We start from the raw sequence: 20,568 nt of genomic DNA, 5'->3' as shown, positions 1-20,568 counted from the left end.
CACCTGTTTTTATACGGCCAATACACAAACATGGCCGCGCCTACTGATTTGTAGAAATCGGCGATTAAGCGATTTAAATTTCGTTATCATTCGTTTAATATTATTATTTGGCGGCAGAAAATTTGCAGATTTATTATTTATAGTATTCGTTTTCTGAAATCAAGTTTTTATTCTAACCTTGTTTTTCCCTTTAAATGTCAACAAGAAAGAAAATTGCATCAATGGAGAACTTATCATGACTAATTTGTATGCAATCATGTATTTTAAGATGGAACCCATTTTATAGAAGATATTCAATTTTACTATTATTCTGTCTGTCAAATTTATAAACGATAAAATAACTTTTTCAACTCACATTCAATTTGGGTTTGCCTTTTAAATTTTCCAATTGTAGATACATGCTGTGAAATTTAGACCTTTAATTTTTCTCATTTTCCGCTTAATTTAATTGAAGGATTAATATGAGTCAAGAAATGACAATTTTCCGATTTGGAATTAGTTATCTAATGTATTTCAATAATGTTTACCCATTTGAAATAAAGGTTTTAAATTAAAGTGTCAGTGATTAATGCACTTCTCTTTTATCAAACTTTTATTATGATTATAAAAAACATAGGATGAACGAATTAAGAATACATTTCTGAACAAAATATCTCGACACTATTTCTAAATAAAGACACAAATGTCTGATGAGATAAAACAAGAAGTAGACATTCAAAGCAAACACATCAAAACATGTACTAATGCTACATTTTGTTTAGTAAAACCTATTAAGACCAGCTGATGATCCTTAATATCATAAATGTTTCTATAAACAGTTTGTCTTCACGTGAAACATGTACTTCGTAATATACTGGCAATGTAACGCTGTCAAATTCCAACAAAAAGCATTAATGCTTTAAGAAAACATTGGCAATCTTTCAGATGTACTGAATATCAGAAGCTCATTTGTAATCCAGTACAATAACGTTTGGAAATACAATAAGTATCACTTTAAAAGTGTGACAAAACAAGTACTTTTATCTACATATATGTATTATAAATACAATGCATATTTAAAAACATACTTTTGAAGAAAGAAAAAAACAACAAAAATATCGACAGGGAAAAATAAATACGTTAACACTGAGCAACACTAAAACAGTCGTCTTAATGTAGCCACTAAATGAGAATATAATTCCATAAAATCTCTACGTATGCACTATTCTAACAGCATGACTTTCATTCAAAACATAATATTAATATCATAAACATGTCAAAGAAAGGAAACAAGTTTTATAGTTTCCGTTATACATGTGAAACTAGTGATATGTGCCGGGTCAATATACTTGCTATGAAAACTGAATGTACACTATTGCCCATTAATGTAATGGATTCTTTGTCAATGATGTCAAAAAAATAATGTATAGTTACGTGTATTGAATGGCTATTGCAAAAATTAAAAATTGTGACATTAATAAAAGCAGTCGAGTTTCGCTTGAAAATTGATTATATTGAATTAATACTTTGTTTAAAACGAATAATTTAACATGCTGTTTAAAAGGACAAAAAAAAAAAGAAAGTAAAAAATACTGGCATATAAAACTTACGTCTGACTCCTAATTACATATTAAGTCTGATAATATTACATGTTTGAATAATTTTGTTTAGGAAACCAAACTAGTTTTTTTGTACATTTTGAATTGGAAAACAAATGTGTAACGTCTAGTTCATTATTCGATTTGACTTGATCCAGAAAACACAGCGGGGGTTACTGAATTTATCCTCATGCAAGCTTGTAAACGTCAATGTTTATTAAGACTAATTTCAGATCTCAAGATGCCTTAAAACAATTAGACTTGACGCAGTGAAATTGATGTGTTTGTAACTCTCTGGAAGTTTAACAATTTAAGTAATTATGCTGAACTGATTGTAAAACAATTAGATTTGATCACGTTATCTAATGGCATATGATTCAATTTCACTCTTGTTGTTGTCCTGTATCATTTAAAACAATTTAAACAAATTTACCTCTATAAACAGGAAAAGTGCACCGGTAAGAAAAATTTGTTTACTATCATACAAACAGAAGTAAATATATGAAAACCATAAATGTCAGGTCCATACTGTGATAATAAGATCTCTAAAACATTACATGGAATGAAGAATAACACGTATACTTATATGATTCAATTACATTAATGGATTATACCCAAAGGGGAACCATATATTCTGCTTTTGCTTTTATTGTGATAGTAAGTATTTATGATATATATTGGAGAGATCATACGATTACGTTGTTATGAATAAATATAATCTGATAAATAAATAAATACGTTTTATATACCAAAAATAAAGCTACTTAATGTCATATCTATCTAAGTTTATGTGTTGTTTTTTTTCTCCACAAAGAATGTATCATTTTTATCCAAGAAGCAAGCTATGTCATGATTTTTATCATGCTACTTCTTATTTATGTAAGTTTTATATTTTATACTAATTCTACAATATTGTATGTTCAATAATATTTGCGAATGGCTTCATATTTTATAGTAATAAAAGTTGTGTTTTACAAGCCTATTAATGTTTTCAAATGCTTTCTTATGAAGTTATTCTATATAACTATATTTCTACAATTACCAAAGTAGTAGAATTATTTAGAGAATCTATAACAAGAAACTACAAATATTTTGTTTTGATAATCCTAAAAACTGTTAGAAAAAAGAAAAGTGCATTTATTATTGACATTAAGCATTGGCACTTTAATTGAACACATTTATTTGAAATGGATAAAGATTAACGTTCATTTAATTGGGAAACTGAAATTCATTAAGGAACTAATTCCAAATCGGAAAATTGTCATTTCTTGATTCATATTAATCCTTCAATTAAATTAAGCGGAAACAAATAACGGTTTTAAAATACGTGCATGAGAGAGATATTTTCGTTTAAATTTCTAAAAAAAATGGTACATGTACGAACATCATAGTTAAAAAGTAGTACACCTTACTTATAAGCAAGATGATATTTTTTTTTTACGAAACTTTTACGTACAATATTCATGTGTGTTAAACAACGGAAACAGTTTATGTTTTAATTCCTTTGAGAATAGACCCTAATACAGTGGAAATAATACAGTTTACTTTATATTTATATTATAAAACAAAGTAATTAAATATAGCTATATAACGTTTAAGGGTCTTTCAATTTATTATCATTTACAATGCCAATGATGCCAGTGGAAATGGCAATGTCTTTCTTTCTATGGCTTTATCGTGCTTTGACGCATAAATTTCTTGTATATAATTTGTTTCTTTCTGCCTTAACTAATGATAAATAATTTAGCTAGCTTCTAACGTTTTTCCGAATACAAAATTAAAGTATATTTGTTTCTTTTATGTGTAGACAGGAGTTCACAAGTGTTCGTTTGGCTTTAATTATCTTTATTCTAAAACTTTATATGTAAAGGCTAATTCATAATAACGAAAAACGTTTCGATTTTCATTACTGAATCTTATTTATCATTTAAAAGTACTTTAATTTTTTTTTTAAATCAAACAATATTGTCGCCTAATTGTTTGATTCTTAGTATCCCTTCGTGCATTATTTCAGGCAGAAACGGGCACCAGAATAGAACCACCGACATCTCATAAGCTATCTGGATAGTTTTCACAAATAATAACGAAAATCGTCGAGAAGCAAGTGATTTGAAATAGAGAAAATAAGAATCCCTAAAGAAAGCCCAACACGGCATAATTGGTTTAAACAATAAGTTAGCAAATAGTTTTTATTTTATTTTATGGAAAAAAAAGAAAAAAAGGGGGAATAATAAAATCGGTATAGAATTAGTTAGAAAGGGAAAGGGAGGGGGAGAGAAAGAGAGAAAGAGATAGAGAGAGACAGAGAGAGCTTGAGGTTGCTTACGGTATTGGATTGTGTGGGCCTCTTTATGAGAATCTCTTTGTCTGTTGTATATAATAGTGAACATATTCAAAGACAAATTTGTTAATTTGTGGGTTGTCACTATCACCATATAAGACAAGAGAAAGTGTAGGGGTTGCATTTTCAAGTGCATTGATATTGTCAATTAGCTGTGTTCTTTGTGTTTCAAATAGTAAACATTTAAAAAAGTAGTGATATGTAGTTTCGATTTCACCACATGTGCAAACTTAAGGGGACTATTTATGATGTTTTTTGAGAATAGGTGCTCGTTTAATGAACTGCAGTGATTTCTAAGGCGTGTGTGGTGGATTTGTAATTTTCTATCTCCATAGTAAAAATGAACTGGAACCTTCTTTATATCCTCTTAACAATTTTTAAATCCAAACTTCACAAGGATATAACACGGCATAATTGAAGTCAACGACCTTAACAGCTTGGTCACGGACGCTTCAACACTTTGAGAGTTTGATTTATTAATAATAAAATGCCAGCAATGTATAAACTGTATATTACTTTTATTTATATATGCAAATACTTAAATGTAGAAGACAAATTCGGTATGTCATTTGTCATTTCCAGTAAAGAACTTGTTTGTCTCCTAGACAGAAAGTCATAATTAAAAAAGAGACAGGTCTCCAGTATGTTTCGGGTAATTTTTAAGGTGCTAAACATATGTGTATTATCTCAAAATGTCATATAATGTTGAAAAGTTAAGCTTGAAAGAATTATCTATGAATTGTATTGGTAATTAGAAATTTCTCTTTACGATTAGTGTCAATTAATGACTTGTCAGTCAAACGTAATGAAAAACAAATTACTTACATGAGGTTTCAAATAAGAAAAACAGCACAAAGAACGTTATATTTGAGTTATATAATTTGAAAAAAGAGTTTCATCAGGTAAGAGGAAACATAGATCTCTTAAGAATACCTTTGTGCATTTGTGCAATCAAAAGAAGGAAGTATCAGAAATTTTAAAGGACGTAATAATATCTAGTTAAAGATTAAAATTTAAAAGAAAAAAAAAAACACGAAAAACTAGAAATGTGTCTATAGGACACGGATGCCCCAAAACTACACTGATTTGTCAATCTTATGACTCTTGGTCAAATATTTTTGGCTACATATGCCACAAGTTGAAAACTAAAAATTTTACTACGTAAAGGGCAAGAACTTTACAAATACTGAATAAATCCACAAGCAAACCCCAAGATGCATAAGTTCACGTGCTGTCCAACATTCTTGTAAACTTTTAGGCCTACATGTCGAATACTTTTTGAGCTATGCATAAACAAAATTGAAAATAAATTTTTTTGACTAAGTCAAGGGCAATAACTCTTACAAAAATGAAAAAAAATCCATATGCGAAACCCCAGGTGCATAGCCTCACAGTGATGTTGATCATTATTCCTGTAAAGTTGGTAAATTCTAACTCATGCACTCAAGGAACAAATCACTTAACATAGTGGAACGGTTTACTAAATTAAGGGCAATAACTCTAGAAAGACTGGATAAATTCACAAGAGAAACCCCAGGTGCACAACTACACATGCTGACCAACATTCAAATCAAGTTTTATGCTTTTTTGAGCTACGTACGACACAAATTGAAAATTGCAAAAAAAAAAAAAAAACAGCAACAAAAATCATAGCAATATCATTATCTATAAGCATATACAGTATTGATGCCATGGGATTTATTCATGCTCGTATGATCTTTACGAGATATATCACAAGTACTTACTATCACAATAATAGCAAAAAACGACAGGAACACCCGATTTCCCTTGTGAAACATCCATTAATGTAATTGAATCATTTTAAGTGTACTTAGAACTTATTTTTCAGCGATCTTCTATCATAGTATAGGTTTTAAATTGTTTCAATAAATATTATTCAATCTTTGTTATGATAATGTCAATAGATAAATCTTTAAACATACTTTATATTTATATTAAAAACAGAACACTTGAATCCTATATTATGACCATATGGCGGTTTTGACGGGATTATTTTCCATTTGCGAGCACTACACTGTTTTAAGCACAGTATGTTACGCCGTTTATGTAACCTTTATGATCTTAATAACACGATCCGAAGGTAAGTTTGGGTACATAACTATATCAATATCAAATTTGATTCAATTCTTATTAATAAAAGTCGTAATTACTTTTAATTACAAAACCTCATTATAAATATTTAAATACAAACTTAAGACATTTCAAATTTTTATACATTTCATTTGTGTGACATTCTGAACAATAAAGTTATTGTCCATCGATGTCTATATATTTTACATAGTACACATACAAATATGTATCATCTTGATACAAATATAGTACCATGTTAAAAGTATTTTTCATCAGCATGTACTCTATTAACCAATCAGATCATAACATCTCCCCATGTTTAAACAATATTATAACACCAAAATCGATATCTTTGTGTGAATATTCTGAGGCAATAAACTTTTCAATTAACCCTATATGGAAAGTTCCACGACAATAATGAAGAAATATGACAATTGGATTAAGACATTAATTTAGATAATTTGCAACGCTTTTAAAACAATGATACAAAGCAGAAAGAGTTCTCCATAACTCCGAACGTTATAAATCGTATTCCAGGGATTGAAAAAGACTTGTAAAAAGCAAATACCACTGTGAAAACACTTATAAACCTAAGTTGAAGCCCAAGCCAAGATTTTCCATATTAATAGAAGAGGAAGGAGCAAAATCCCAAAGATAAAGTGATGTTTGCAGTTAATTAAAATTAACTTTTGAAAACACAAACTTTTTTAAACAGAATAAAATCTAAGTTGATTGGCATAGTATCACTTATACAATGTTCATTCAAATGGAGCAAACAATGGCGGCATGGCTGAGTAGTTAACGCGTCGGACTAGTCATATAATGACCGGAAGCCGCTTTAGTTGAAACCCCGCCAGTGGCACGTCGTTATTTCCTTCAGCAAGACACGTTTCACTCATTGCACATTACTAGTCGGTTTAGGAATGAATTCAAAAGTGTGTCTATAAGCTTTCAGTTTCCTTCAAAATAGAACTTTTTAAAAATAAATTTTGTATAAACCAATAAGAAAGTATTGTTCATAAATTATATTAAAATAATAAGACCTTGAAGTAGTAATTCAAAGTCACTTCTGATCTCAGTCATAAGCCAAACAAGTATAATCAGCTGAACCGCATTCTAAGACTGAATATATATATTTTTTTTATTTATTTATTATATTATTATATATCAAATGCAAGCGTCAATTCCTATCCAAAAAACTATTTCATTTCAAGAACTGATCTTGTTAAGTAGTTTATTTGTTCCTTTTTAATTTGAACGCGTGTTTAATTAAATCAGCGTAAATTAAATCAATTGCGATACTTCTTACAGCTGAAATATTCTAATTAGAAAAGTAAACCAGTCTTAAAGTGTGTGTTAATTTCTCATTTGCGCTCGTAAACATCAGTGTTAATTTAGACTAATTTAAAGGTCCAAAACAAGTATTATTCAATTACAGGTGCTGTACTGTGATTTATGTATTTGTAAATTTTTTAAAACTAACCAATTTGTCCTAATACTTAAGTTCTTTGCGGCTATAAAGTTAACTAAATTAGACAAATTTGCATTGATTCGCCTTTCACGTGCTTATTTTTTTTCTTTACGAAAGATAATTTATCTAATTTAAAATGCATTTATAAAGTAATTACTGGAAAATGATTATTTGCGTAAAGTATGAATAATATATGTAGCAACTATGGCATTGAATTGTATCTTTTATAAAGGGTAACAAGTAAGCTTTGAATTTATGAAGTTTATAACATTTAGATGTTTGAAAACATGTGCATTGTAATTTAAGAAGCTTTATGAAACTGTTGTTGTTGTTTTTTGTCTATATGAAACATTGAAAACATTACCATTGTTGCAACATCGATTATTTTGCACAAGCTTCAAAAAGTTTAACTCAATAACACTGTTTCCTTTGGATAGCACACTCTTTATAACATTTGATGTAGTAATTAACAGTAGAAAGCAACTGAAAGGTTCTCTTCTGGTATCTATTGTAATAAGCGGGTAAAGATAATGATTAACTAAGCAAGTGTAAAACAATAGCTCAATTTGACTTCAAAGAACAATAACGCACTTATTTAATCACAAAGTACATGTACTCCTTATAATCGTCTGGACAAATAACTCGGCAGCTGCATGAAATACAAAAAAAAACAAAAAACAAAAAACAATATAAATTTTATATTGACTATAAATGATCAATTGTCGAAGAAGGTGGAAGTGTATTACTGAATTTCATGTGTATCTATTGCTAAAAATAACTTTCTGTCGGAAGTCAATTGAATTCCTAATAAATGATAAAGCTACTCGTTTGTATGTTTTAATGCTCACGCCCGTGTTCCGTGCGGCGGCCTTAAAACTTATCTGTCCATGTACATGAAATCAATGTCCATATATTTGTATCAATTTTTGGGATTGTTTGACGTCTTTGTTCCCATCCTTCATGCCCTGTCTCGGTTTCACGTTACAGGTTTTCATTTTTTGTTTGTCGCCCTACTTTGAAATTTGTTTTCATGTTTTAATACAACATGATTAGTTATATAATACTCGTATGGTATTTGTTTTGTAATACATGTAAGTGGGTATACATCTGGGGTGTCCACGCAAAACAATAACACACGTATTCAATCTAAATGAAAATTGAACGGTAACTTGCACTTTCCAGTACCGTCCATGAACAGGCTCAATCTAACCAAGCCTGCAACATTTTCAATTTTGTTGTGTTGGACTTTCTTTAGGGATTCTGTTTTTCTCTATTTTATTTTATGATAATAATTTAATAAATTAAGGCGAATAAATTACTCAGCCGCATGCATCAACAACAGCAGTTGTCTATTAGACAGTTCGCTAGCCTTTCCTCGGTGCTTGACATTATAAAAAGGGGCATAAATTTGCACAAAGGTAATTCAAAGTTATAGGAGCCGTGTCGATCATGTTGGATAATCACAGAGAACAAGTTCGTGAAGTTTTAGCCCATTCCATTCAGTAGTTTAAAGAAACCAACTTGCAAGCAAAATAAAAAAGTGAGATACCGACGCTGACCCCGGGATGAGTAGAATTTATTATAGTTTTTCCCGCTTTTCGAATTATAATACTCAAAACAATTCCTATAAGAACGTTCTCTAAAGTGCGTTTTTTGTCACACTACAAATCGCCGGAACAAAAAACGACCAAGCCACGCGGAGCGGAAAACTTACGGAAATATTAATTGGATTAGGGCTTGGGCCTTATATTGTGCAAAGAAAACCCTCTAAACTTGTAAATAATCAAATTTGTATTTTTTCAAATATTTATACATCAAAATAACAGGTCGTCGATGGCCTTCGTCACAGTAAAGCAAATAATTTGGCATTAACAGTATCAAATTAACATCTTTCAAGGAATTCTTTTTGTTATGATTCAAAACATTGAAACGCGTCGTGTATTTCCCCCAGTGAGCAAAATCTGATCAAGTCGTTGATTACTATTCTTGTCACGAAAAGTCCATGCATGGTGTTGCAGTAAACCGATTTATCATCTGCTTCACAATAATAAGGGTAATTTAACAGTCATAAATTATGCTAAAAAACAAAGATAATGATGAATTGTGAGTATCAAACGGATTCATATAAATGCTCTTTTTATATGCCAATGTAAGGTTTGGTGCAGTGAATTTATTTGACATTCTGTCTCGGGAAAAGTGTCACCAGACTTTGTTGTAATTACTTTTTTCTCGTTGAAATACTGATCGATATCAGTTATATATTTCTGTTTCAACCATTTAACCTTCATTCTACGCAAGTAATTTGAACATAAGAGGTTTTGTGAAGCCTCTTTCCTTTGAATGAGATAATTCATATGAACTATTCTTCGACCACCTGCGTTTTCAGCAATTCGTAGTTATTTACTCATTTTGGTTTAATATTCAAGTATTTTTGTTTGTTATACGTGAAAAAATCGGTTATTTAATTTTCCTAACAATGTCCCCTTAGAAGACTGCATTGATTTGGTACTACAATTTCTTCAGTGACATTTAATTTCCTTACTAAATGGCAGATCTTTGGGATTCAGACGTTAGAACATTAAAAATGTTTAAAATAAAAAAAGATAAGTCAAAATCGTATATTAAACTTTAATTAATTGAAATTTTAATCCCATTTATGTTTGCATAAGTTTTTGAAAAGGGAATATAATTGATTGTAAACGGCATTCACTACTTGGACTTTTTTGTATAACTAGAAAAACAATTATGTCTTACAGTAGGAATCCAATTCAATTTATATTAAATTATATAAATTATATATTCAAATTAAAAACAATTGGGGAGTCTTTACAGGTTTTTCTGTTTAAAATTTCATTTTTACCTTTAAAGCATCTGAATACTTTAAACTGCAAATGACAGTATTTTCAATCCCCTCTGTGTCTTGAATACAATTACAGTTCTAGAACTCGAATAGTGAAAATGAATCTTATGCCAACTCTTAAAATATAATTATTCAATTAATCTAGATGTATGATTCTTATAAAGAAATCAAATTTTGAAGAAGATTATTTGTATCATTTTGTTAAATATTTGCTAAACGGATGGTCGATGGAATATCTAATAAATGAAAATAACTTGTAACTTTTAAGTCAAATGTCTTTCATTGTCGTCTGCGAAATAAAGTTTTAACTTAAAACGAAACAATTATACCAAATAACTATGCATATCTTTTTTATTAAAAACAAAAATACAACAAAATATTATTTTCTAATCTTTGAATAGAGCAATGAATATTTATGTTTAAAGTAGAGGATGTCGTATTTATCGCAAAATTGTAATATATTAATGAGTTTAAACGTAACCGAACATTGTTTCACAGATAAAAAACCCCATACTCTTTAGACAATTGATACTTAGCGAAGTTAAACACACAAGAAATAAAAAAAATGGATCACCTTAAAAGTACTTTCTCATCTTTTAAAGAATGTAATCTCTTGTAAAACCCAGTGGACAAACTCAAGTTGTTGATAACTATTCTTGTCACGAAATTTACATGCATAGTGTTGCAGCAAACCGATTTATCATCACAATAATTTGAAGTATTTGAAGAAAAACAACGAAAACAAATTGCTGATTCAATTGTATAAAACGGATTAAAGTGTGTGCCCTTTGTATAAGTAAATTACTTTAGTATATCCAGTTATTTAAGGCTGGGTCAATGAATTGTTTTGACATTCTGTCACGTGAAAAATTGTCACCAGACTTTGGCGTAATTACTTAATAGTTTCTCGTTAAAATATTGATCGATATCAATTATATATTTCTGTTTCAACCATTTAGCTTGCAGACTACGCTGAATTAATGATCACAGTCCATAAGCTGGCACTAACAAATTGCGTCTTTTCCCCTCCTTTCGTGATATGTTCCTTAACATTTTGTAGGGTGTTTAAAAATCAGAAAAGTCGATGTAAACAACAAAAGTACATTTAACATAAGAGTTGTTTATAAAGCTTGATTATTCAAATTTTATCTGAAATGATTAAGATAATTCATATGAACCATTCTTTCTAGCAATACGCAAATATATACTCGTTTTGGTTTAATATTCGAGTATTTTGTTTGTTATACGTGATAAGTTCGGTTACAAATGTGACCACTAAAGTGTTAACGAACAAATGTGGACGGACGACGGACATTCAACGATCGTTAAAGCTCACCCTGAGCAAGTTCAGGTGAGCTAAAAAAGCAATAGTAAAATTCTTACATTAAACTTTTATAAATTGAAAATTGAAAAAAGCTTTTGATATTTGAAGATAATTTATTTTAGACGGCTTTGCCTACTTGGTCTCGTTTATGTATCTAGATAAAAATTACATGATAAAGTAGGAGTTTCCAAAATTCAATTAATATGCTTGTTTAAAAACAATTCGGCAGAATATACAGATTTGTCTGTTAAACAATCAATTCTAGCCTAATGGCATTGAATTCTTTAAGCTGCAAATCCCCTCTGTGTCTGGAATACAATGACAATTCTAGAACTCGAATAGTGAAAATGATTCTTAATGCCAAATCTTAAAATACATTCAATTAATTACGTTTATCATCAAGGAATGACATTTTGAAGTATATTATTTGTATCATTTGGCTGATTTCATATGGACATTTATGTTGTCTCTTCATTCCGTAAATTCGGGGTGTCTACAATAATTAAATATTATTATGAACGACGTCATGAAATGTACCAAATTAAAATACATACACATTTACAACAATGTTTATAAATGTACGCTATTGTTTAAACGTTTGGTCTAAATTGTACTTTAAACGTACGAGATAACCTTGAAATAACACGCTGAAAGTATTTCTCTGTGGCGTGGAAATATGAGTTCAATTATGCAACCGTGTCATGTTACAGAAGTTTAATTGAAACATGTTTTTATATTGCTTGTTGTTCCTTTTTGTTGTTTTGATAAATTAGATACTGTTCAGATAATCAATTGTGTACATCTCCCATGTGAATAATCTCTGCATCCGTGTTAAACATCAATCAATTTGAATAGTTATACCCTGCCTTAAAACATCACGAATATGTTTCAGGTTTCAAAGTTATCGTGTACTTAAATGCGTTGTTAGGCACGCGCGTTTCATAAAGATAATTGTATATTTGTTATGTATTTCATCGATGTGTAATAAAAACTATACTTTTCAAGATTTTGGTTATTTTTTTATAAACTTTTATTATTTTAAGTATACAAAATTGTGTCACTCGGTGCCAAATTATATAACTGTAACCTTACCTAAATAATTAATAATTGATCAAATAGTTTAACTGTTTTTTATATCGGCATACGTTCTCTTCTAGATATGAACATATTTAAAATAGTATATTTTGATAAAAAATTATCAGTTATTATCTTAATTGAAAAGGTAATGCGATAGAGCAAATTCTATGAATAATATATTGAGATGTAATTACGTTTTTCTGCGGTACAATATTAGTTATAAAAATGTTGATTTATTTTGTCATAGTCATAGATAAAATTTCCCCATATAATTAACACAATTGATAATAAGCGAAGTCAAACACACAAGAAATAAAATAAATGGATCACCTAAAATGTACTATCCCATCTTTCAAGGAATGTATTTGTTATTACTCATGCTCTTGTAAAACCCAGTTGGCAAAATCTGATCAAATGGTGTCACGAAATTTCCATGCATAGTGTTGCAGCAAACCCATTTGTCACCATAATATTTGAAACAGTTTGACAGAAACAATTATTACAACTAATTGACATATCGTGAGTATAAAACGGATTCAAATAAATGTCCTTTGTATATTAAGTAAAAGTACTTTGGTATATCCGGTTATTTAAGGGTAGTGCAGTGAATTTATTTGACATTCTGTCGCTTGTAACGTGTCATCAGACTTTGGTGTAATTACTTTTTTCTCATTTATTGATATCAATTATATATTTCTGTCTCAACCAGATAGCCTGCAGACTACGCTGAAGTAATGATCACAATCCATAAATAGGCACAAATAATTGCGTTTTTTTGTCCTTTTATTGTGATATGTTTCTCATAATTTTATAATTTCCTCTTACTTGTAAAAATGCTCTTGTTCTTTGTTCGTTACTTTATTATATATCTATTAATGCTTTACAAACTAGTTCCAACATTAGTTTCCGCTGCATTATCTTATGAAATATATATAGCATCAACATTTATAGGACCATGATTGCCTTCTGGTATTGAAGCAAAATTATTCAAACATAATAAACAGATTAGCTTAAGGAGATTAAATAGGAACTTTTACTTTTAGCCAAGCTTGTTATGTGAAACCTAATGGAGATTACTTTAAAGAATGAGTTTTTCTTATGCGAGTTGTTTGGGAGTGGGACATTTCTCACTATTCGTTGTCTTTCATTAACAGACTAAATGTATGATGTCATTCGTCTTGTCGTTCCATTTTGATTTTAATTTTAGATAGTTTTAATTATGATATCATAAACGATACCGATGTAGCAGTGGTATTCACACAGAAATATAAGCTTATTATAAGGATAATATCAAAAGAATAATTATAGTTATTATGGTAAGGTCGAGAAAAGGCAAAGTCTCATTAATGTAGTTGGCTCAAGAATCTAAAAGTACTCAGTCAGTTAATTTATTGTTTCCGAGTAATGATTGTTAATCTCCCTTAAATATTTTACAAACTTTTTTCATTTGAATGGCAATCAAATTGGGACACACAGTCCTTAAATAAAAGTCTCGATTTATCAACATCTATATCACTTTTAAACCGTCACAATCAATTATTTCTTTTCTGGAATAGATAGAAGCATTCTTAAAATTTAATCTCAAAAAACGTTGCAAACGTCTTTGATTTTTTTTGCTAAGAACTTTGACTACTGTGACCAGTTTATGTAATTATATACAATTACGTCATACAGTAGGAATTCCCACAATATAATTAATATGCTTGTAAAAGTACAGTTGGATGGGGGTGGAGGTGCAATACAGATTTGTCTGGTCTTTTGATAGTCGTTTACTTCAAACTGCAAATGCCATTATTTTCAATCATCTCTGTTGTTAGAATACAATTTGGCATTCGTAGGAATAGAATGGTGAAAAACTGTCTAAGTGTCAAATCTTAACATATATCAAATTAATTTAACTTTTATGATTCTTATCAAGAAATTAAATGTTGAAGAAGGTTATTTGTATTATATTGCTTAATTCATATGGATATTAACACATTTTCATTTCGCAGGAATTTTTATATATCATCATCAGCGTTGCATGAAATCCACAACATTTAAATGCTTAACAATTATATATACAAATCAACATTATGTAGTCTTTTTATAAAATTTGTCATTTGTTTTAAATTGTACTTTAAATGTACGAGTTTACCGTAAAATAACACGCCGAAAACAAATAATTCGTAATGGCGTGGTAAGAATTTTTTTTTCAATTATGTGCACCGTGTTGTGTTGCAGGAAATTCAATGACAAACAGATTTTGCTTTATTTGATGTCTCTTTATGTTGTTTTTGATGAACTAGATATTGTTGTTTAGATAATCAATTTTGTACTTCTCCCACGAGAATAATCTCTTCCAATTTTTTGCTTAACATCTATCAATTTGAATAATGAAAATACGCCTTAAAACATCACGGATATGTTTTAAGTTTCAAGGTTATCGTGTTCTTTAAAGTAATTTTCAGGTAATCGCGTATTGTTTGTTGTATCATAGTTTGGGGAACTTTCTGTTGAAAATGTGTCCGAGTTAAATCGTATACATATACATGCACCGTGCGTTAACTGGAATGCAGGACTATTGGTTACCCGCACTCCAGAGTATGCCCATTGATTGGCTCATTTTTGCTGGGGTTTTACTAATTGTGACGGCAGAGAAAGGGATAGCGACAGAAATATCATATTTAGATGCTCGTTCATTGGTTACTTTTCTCCGAGGTTACATATTGTGATAACAGGGAATGTGTTTTTATGTTTGACTATGATACAAAAGAGAAAGAACATCAAAACAATCGGCAATCTGATTAATACTCGGGTGGGGGGTAACGCCCCCTCGTTCAAATCAGATAGCCTCGTGTATTGATGCTCTTTCTATTACAATGTATGTTTTTGTTATGTATTAAATTGCTGGGTATTTAAAGAAGTTCTTCTCTGCATTTGTGATAATTTATAAATACTTTTTAATAAACTAATCTGACGTACAATATTGTTATATGACTGACTGTACAAATAAACATATTTTAAAGCCAACTAAAGACATTTTCTTTTTGGATTAATCTAAAGTCACACCAACACTCTATGTTTTCTGGGTTTTAACGCCTGCTGAAACAGTCACGTGTTTTCATCATATTTCGACATTCGATCCACTTAACTGACTTTTTTTAAGTCACACAAACACTCAATGTTTCCTGGACTTTAACGCCTGCTTAAACAGTCACGTGTTTTCATCAAATTAGACATTCGATCCAATTAACTGGCTTTTCTGGATAACTAACCAGTAGTTAGTTAGTTAGTTAGTTAATCATCCTACATGATGTCTGTATCATCGTTGAGAGAGAAATGATCATTAAACTAAAAGTCCCAGATCAACTGTCAGGGAGAAATTACGCCTCGGCCGAGAATCTAACCAGCAACCACTTGTTTACTTAACAACGCTGTAATGGCATATCTTCTAGCAACAATCTTATGGTCATACCTTCTTGATTCACTGATAACAGAAGACATCAGCAACTATTTCGAGCATTATTTCAGGCGCTAGTTGGCACCTGAACAGTACTATTCAAATATATCAATGACCTCATAGTATACATGTCATATTACGCATCAATTTCTCTTACTATATTAGTAACACGGCAGACCTTTGAACATTTGTAATATTTTGCATAAAACATCCGAAATTCAACCTTATTTGTAAATATATGATTCCATATTAACTACAGTTTATATTAGCATGATTAATACGTAACTTAAGTCCTCATATTTTCCGAATTGTTGCTATCCTTGATTATTTTTTCAATCAGCAATTATAACTTATAAATGCCGGTTCGATTAAAGGTATTACCATTCTAATGCATTACTTCCGCTTTGAAGGGTATTCAAATAGGCTAGAACTACTGTTAACTACATTGAAAATGAGGGCCGTGGGTTCAATCTCCTGGGCAGCGTCTTACTAACATTGCGTAAGTTTTTCGTAAGTATTTTCGTAACTTTACGCTTACGTTTAAACTTACGTAAATCGTTAGTGTGTTTCACAAAACGTTCGTAAGTTTTTTCTTAAACTTACGTTAAAACAGTGCGTAACTCTTCAAAGAAGGTTTTCAGAATTAGTCGATAAGGAGGCGTTTTAGTAATATTTATAATGACCGCAAACATTTTTGAAAAAGGCTAAACTGGTATTTCGTAGTCATCTACGACACTAGTAACTACAGACACTCATGAATGTTGCTGAGCAATTCTTATTTTTAAGTTCATATTGTGCCACACACAGGGGTTTCTCCCGATTTTAAATTAATGCATTTATAGAGTAGAAAGGAAAACCCCATATGATCCATCATGGAAGATATTGAAAGGGTTTTTGTTTGTTCTGAGAAGTGAAAAAACTGTTATGTCCGCAAGTAAAAATGTGGATTTTTTAAAATATTTTTATATGAAATATTTAGCTTATTCACATAACCCACATTTATAAAAAAATATTTTTGTTTCTATTTATTTATTTATTTATTTTATGTCTATAAAGTAAAGAAAACCCTTTGATTTTTAGCTCGACTATTCGAAGAATATGAGAGATATTGTAGTCGCCCCGGCGTCGGCGTCGGCGTCAGCGTCGGCGTCGGCGTCTGCGTTGGTTAAAGTTTTTTGTAAAGTCAAATATCTCAATTATTACTTGAGATATTCAATTGAAACTTACAATACTTATTTATAGTAACAAGGTACATCAGAATGACAAGTTGGATAACTCTGCCTACAATATTGACAGAATTATGCCCCTTTTTAACTTAGAAATTTTGGTTAAAGTTTTTTGTAAAGTCAAATATCTCAATTATTGCTTGAGATATTCAATTGAAACTTACAATACTTATTTATAGTAACAAGGTACATCAGATTGACAAGTTGGATAACTCTGCCTACAATATTGACAGAATTATGCCCCTTTTTAACTTAGAAATTTTGGTTAAAGTTTTTTGTAAAGTCAAATATCTCAATTATTGCTTGAGATATTCAATTGAAACTTACAATACTTATTTATAGTAACAAGGTACATCAGATTGACAAGTTGGATAACTCTGCCTACAATATTGACAGAAAATGTAAAGTTTTGCTTGTAAGCTGTTATCTCAATAACTACTGAAGGGTTTGTGCCTTTTTTGGGACAATTTTATGCATTCATAATAATAAAGCAGTGATTTACTTGATAAAACATCTTAATAACAAGCCTTTGTACCTTTTCTGTCAAATTTATGTATTCATAGGTAATTAGTATTATTATACTCAATAAAACACCCTTGTGACATTACCTTCCGAATAGTCAAGCCAATACTGTATAATTAGACTCTCTCTAAGGCCTATAACATGAATTTATAAAAAAAAATTAGCCCTTTTGTGAACTTAAAAAATTTAACATTATCAAGGCTCTTTTACTATCAAGCACTTAGAATAGTCGAGCGTGCTGTCCTACCGACATCTCTTGTTAAAGATTTTACGCTAAAACATGCGTAAAAAGATGACACAAAAACGCTACATGCAAACAAAAGATATTCACGATTTTATCTTATGGACGTAATGCTATCTGAATATTTGCAAATAAAAAACAACTGCAACAGATATTTTTATGTACATTTGCGAATCATACTATTTAATGAACATATATATAGAGGGTATTCAAGTTTTAACTATAAATTCAGGATTTATTTTCATCGATTTGTATGAAAATAAATATTTCATGGGCGACGGTATCTACGAGTGATATATGCTATTTTTATACCAAAAGATGAAAATAAATCCTGTATTTATATTAAAAACATGAATTTTCTGTTTATTATATACATTTTTTACATTTAAAAAGACTTTCCCTAAAATTTTGTATTTTGGCTGAATTAAACCCATCAAGACACCTGTGAAAATATGGAAAATTTGTTTCACTTCTGAAATCAATAAAAATACGAAAATATGTTTCACAGCAGTGAACATACGGAAAATGAAAATCATCAACATTTCTCAATACATGTTTTTCATTTAAAAGTCTATAATGAAAGACTTTACTGAGTTTCAGTCAATATTATATGTCATTTATAAAATTCTCAATACATTTTGATGTAAATCAGCATCAAAAGCTCGTGAAAGTAAAATAATATAAAACACTTAATAACTGATTTATAATAAAATGAACTTGGGGTCGAGGTCAACGACGATTAAGGGCGGTATGGAATAAAAGTTTATTTTTAGAGAAGAAGATAAAAGACTTTAAGCTGATAGGACGATTTCCATATTCGTATATGTTTTTTGCTTAATATAATTAAAGTCCGTAAAGCTACATTATCCTTTCCTTACTTAGACTTTACTTTTCTAGAGCCGCGTTCACCATTAAAATATATTACCAATCACATCCGTCTCTAAAATTCTCGCTTTCCTGCTCTACAATTATTCATAGATGATGTCAGTCTTACTTACGTAAGTTTTAAGTCAACAAATTTTAAGCGTAACTTTACGTAAAAACTTTCGAAATTCTTACCTACGCAAATTTTTAGTAAAACGCTTTTACGTAAAAAATCAGACGTAAGTTATAACTTACGAATATCTTAGGCGTAAGTACGTTAGTAAAACGCTGCCCAGAAGAGTAAACTTTTTTTCTTTCCTTTTTTCTTTTGAAATTATTTATGTATCTCTCATGTCCCTTTTGGAAAGAAAAGGATGTTTAATTTTGATTTTTGTAATGTATATAGGTATTAATTGGCTAAATTATGCTAAATCTAGTAATAAATATGGTACCTGATATTTTCAAAGTGTAATAAAATCAAAACTAGACAGTCAAAGTATTTCATATTATGGAAACTTTGAAAACAGCCACTCATTTGGGTAAATTTTAAGGTATTTTTAATATTATTAGGTTCCCTTATGGTCAGACACATGGATAAATGGGGGGGGGGGGTAGGGAACATTTTATACAGATCTCATAAATTTTAAGTAGAAACCATAATTTTGCTTAAGGTGGATTATTAGCTAAATGGTATTATTTGTTTCTTACCAAACGTTAATGGCAAAACATTTTTCATTAGAATTTTATTGCAGATTATTTAAAGGTTCCTCATTTCTAAAAAAGGGCCCTCGTAACATTTTAGCTTGAGTTCAGAAAAGTTACAATAACATGATTTTCGTACGGTAAACTTTGTTTAAATTTTGCATACAGATGAACTTTAAGGTATATATCTGACCTATGATGTCAATTTTTAGGTTCCTTATAGTGCCCATTAGGGTGAAAATACCTTAAAACTCAACCCATGGTAAATCAAATATTTGTTTCTGGAAAATCCCAGAGTTTTCCAACCTTCGCCTTTCGTGCAGTAGTTCTTAACAAATTTGAACGATTTTGTTTCTTTAAGATAAATCATAAAATAAAAGCTATTATTTACATATTCAATTTAATTAACAATTGTTAGTTTTGCCGTTTCTTCATTTTCTTTATATGTAATTCTAACATTTTAGTTTATGATTGTTTTTTTGTTCGGCATTTTAGAATTTTGCTTTCAAATTTCATATTAAATTTTTTAATGCATTTCAAATGAAGCAGCCTTTCAAAATTACCTTTGGCGGCTAAAAACTAATAAAAAGGGATATATGAGAATATGTGTAATTTATTGCAAATATTCCTAAATTATGAAAAGAAAAAAAGAAAAAAAAGATATTAAAACATCGTGAGCAGGTGCACTTCTTATATTCTCAAATGTTGAACAATATAAAACTCCAGTTTCGCCAAGATCTTTTATATTGAACAAGATTTTGTTTTAGTTTTTTTTATTTCGTGTTTTTTAAATATACGTCGGATAGAATCTCTGTAACATCGTCTAAAAG

The 20,568-nt window shown here is 29.8% G+C and overlaps 1 long non-coding RNA gene across 1 annotated transcript; it reads left to right on the top strand.

Annotated features, from left to right (window-relative positions):
* Window positions 1-16,662: 16,662 nt before the first annotated feature.
* LOC132719005 (uncharacterized) lies at window positions 16,663-18,645 on the top strand. The gene is made up of 2 exons (XR_009624158.1): window positions 16,663-17,432; window positions 17,596-18,645. It is a non-coding gene; the product is annotated as an uncharacterized LOC132719005 (long non-coding RNA).
* The last annotated feature ends 1,923 nt before the right edge of the window (window positions 18,646-20,568 follow it).

Source organism: Ruditapes philippinarum, unplaced genomic scaffold (genome assembly GCF_026571515.1).
Source record: "Ruditapes philippinarum isolate M1 unplaced genomic scaffold, ASM2657151v2 ctg3817_1_1_1_1, whole genome shotgun sequence".
NCBI lineage: Eukaryota > Metazoa > Mollusca > Bivalvia > Venerida > Veneridae > Ruditapes > Ruditapes philippinarum.
The sequence above is the reverse complement of the archived record's forward strand: the minus strand, read 5'-3'. Positions and strand labels throughout refer to the sequence as shown.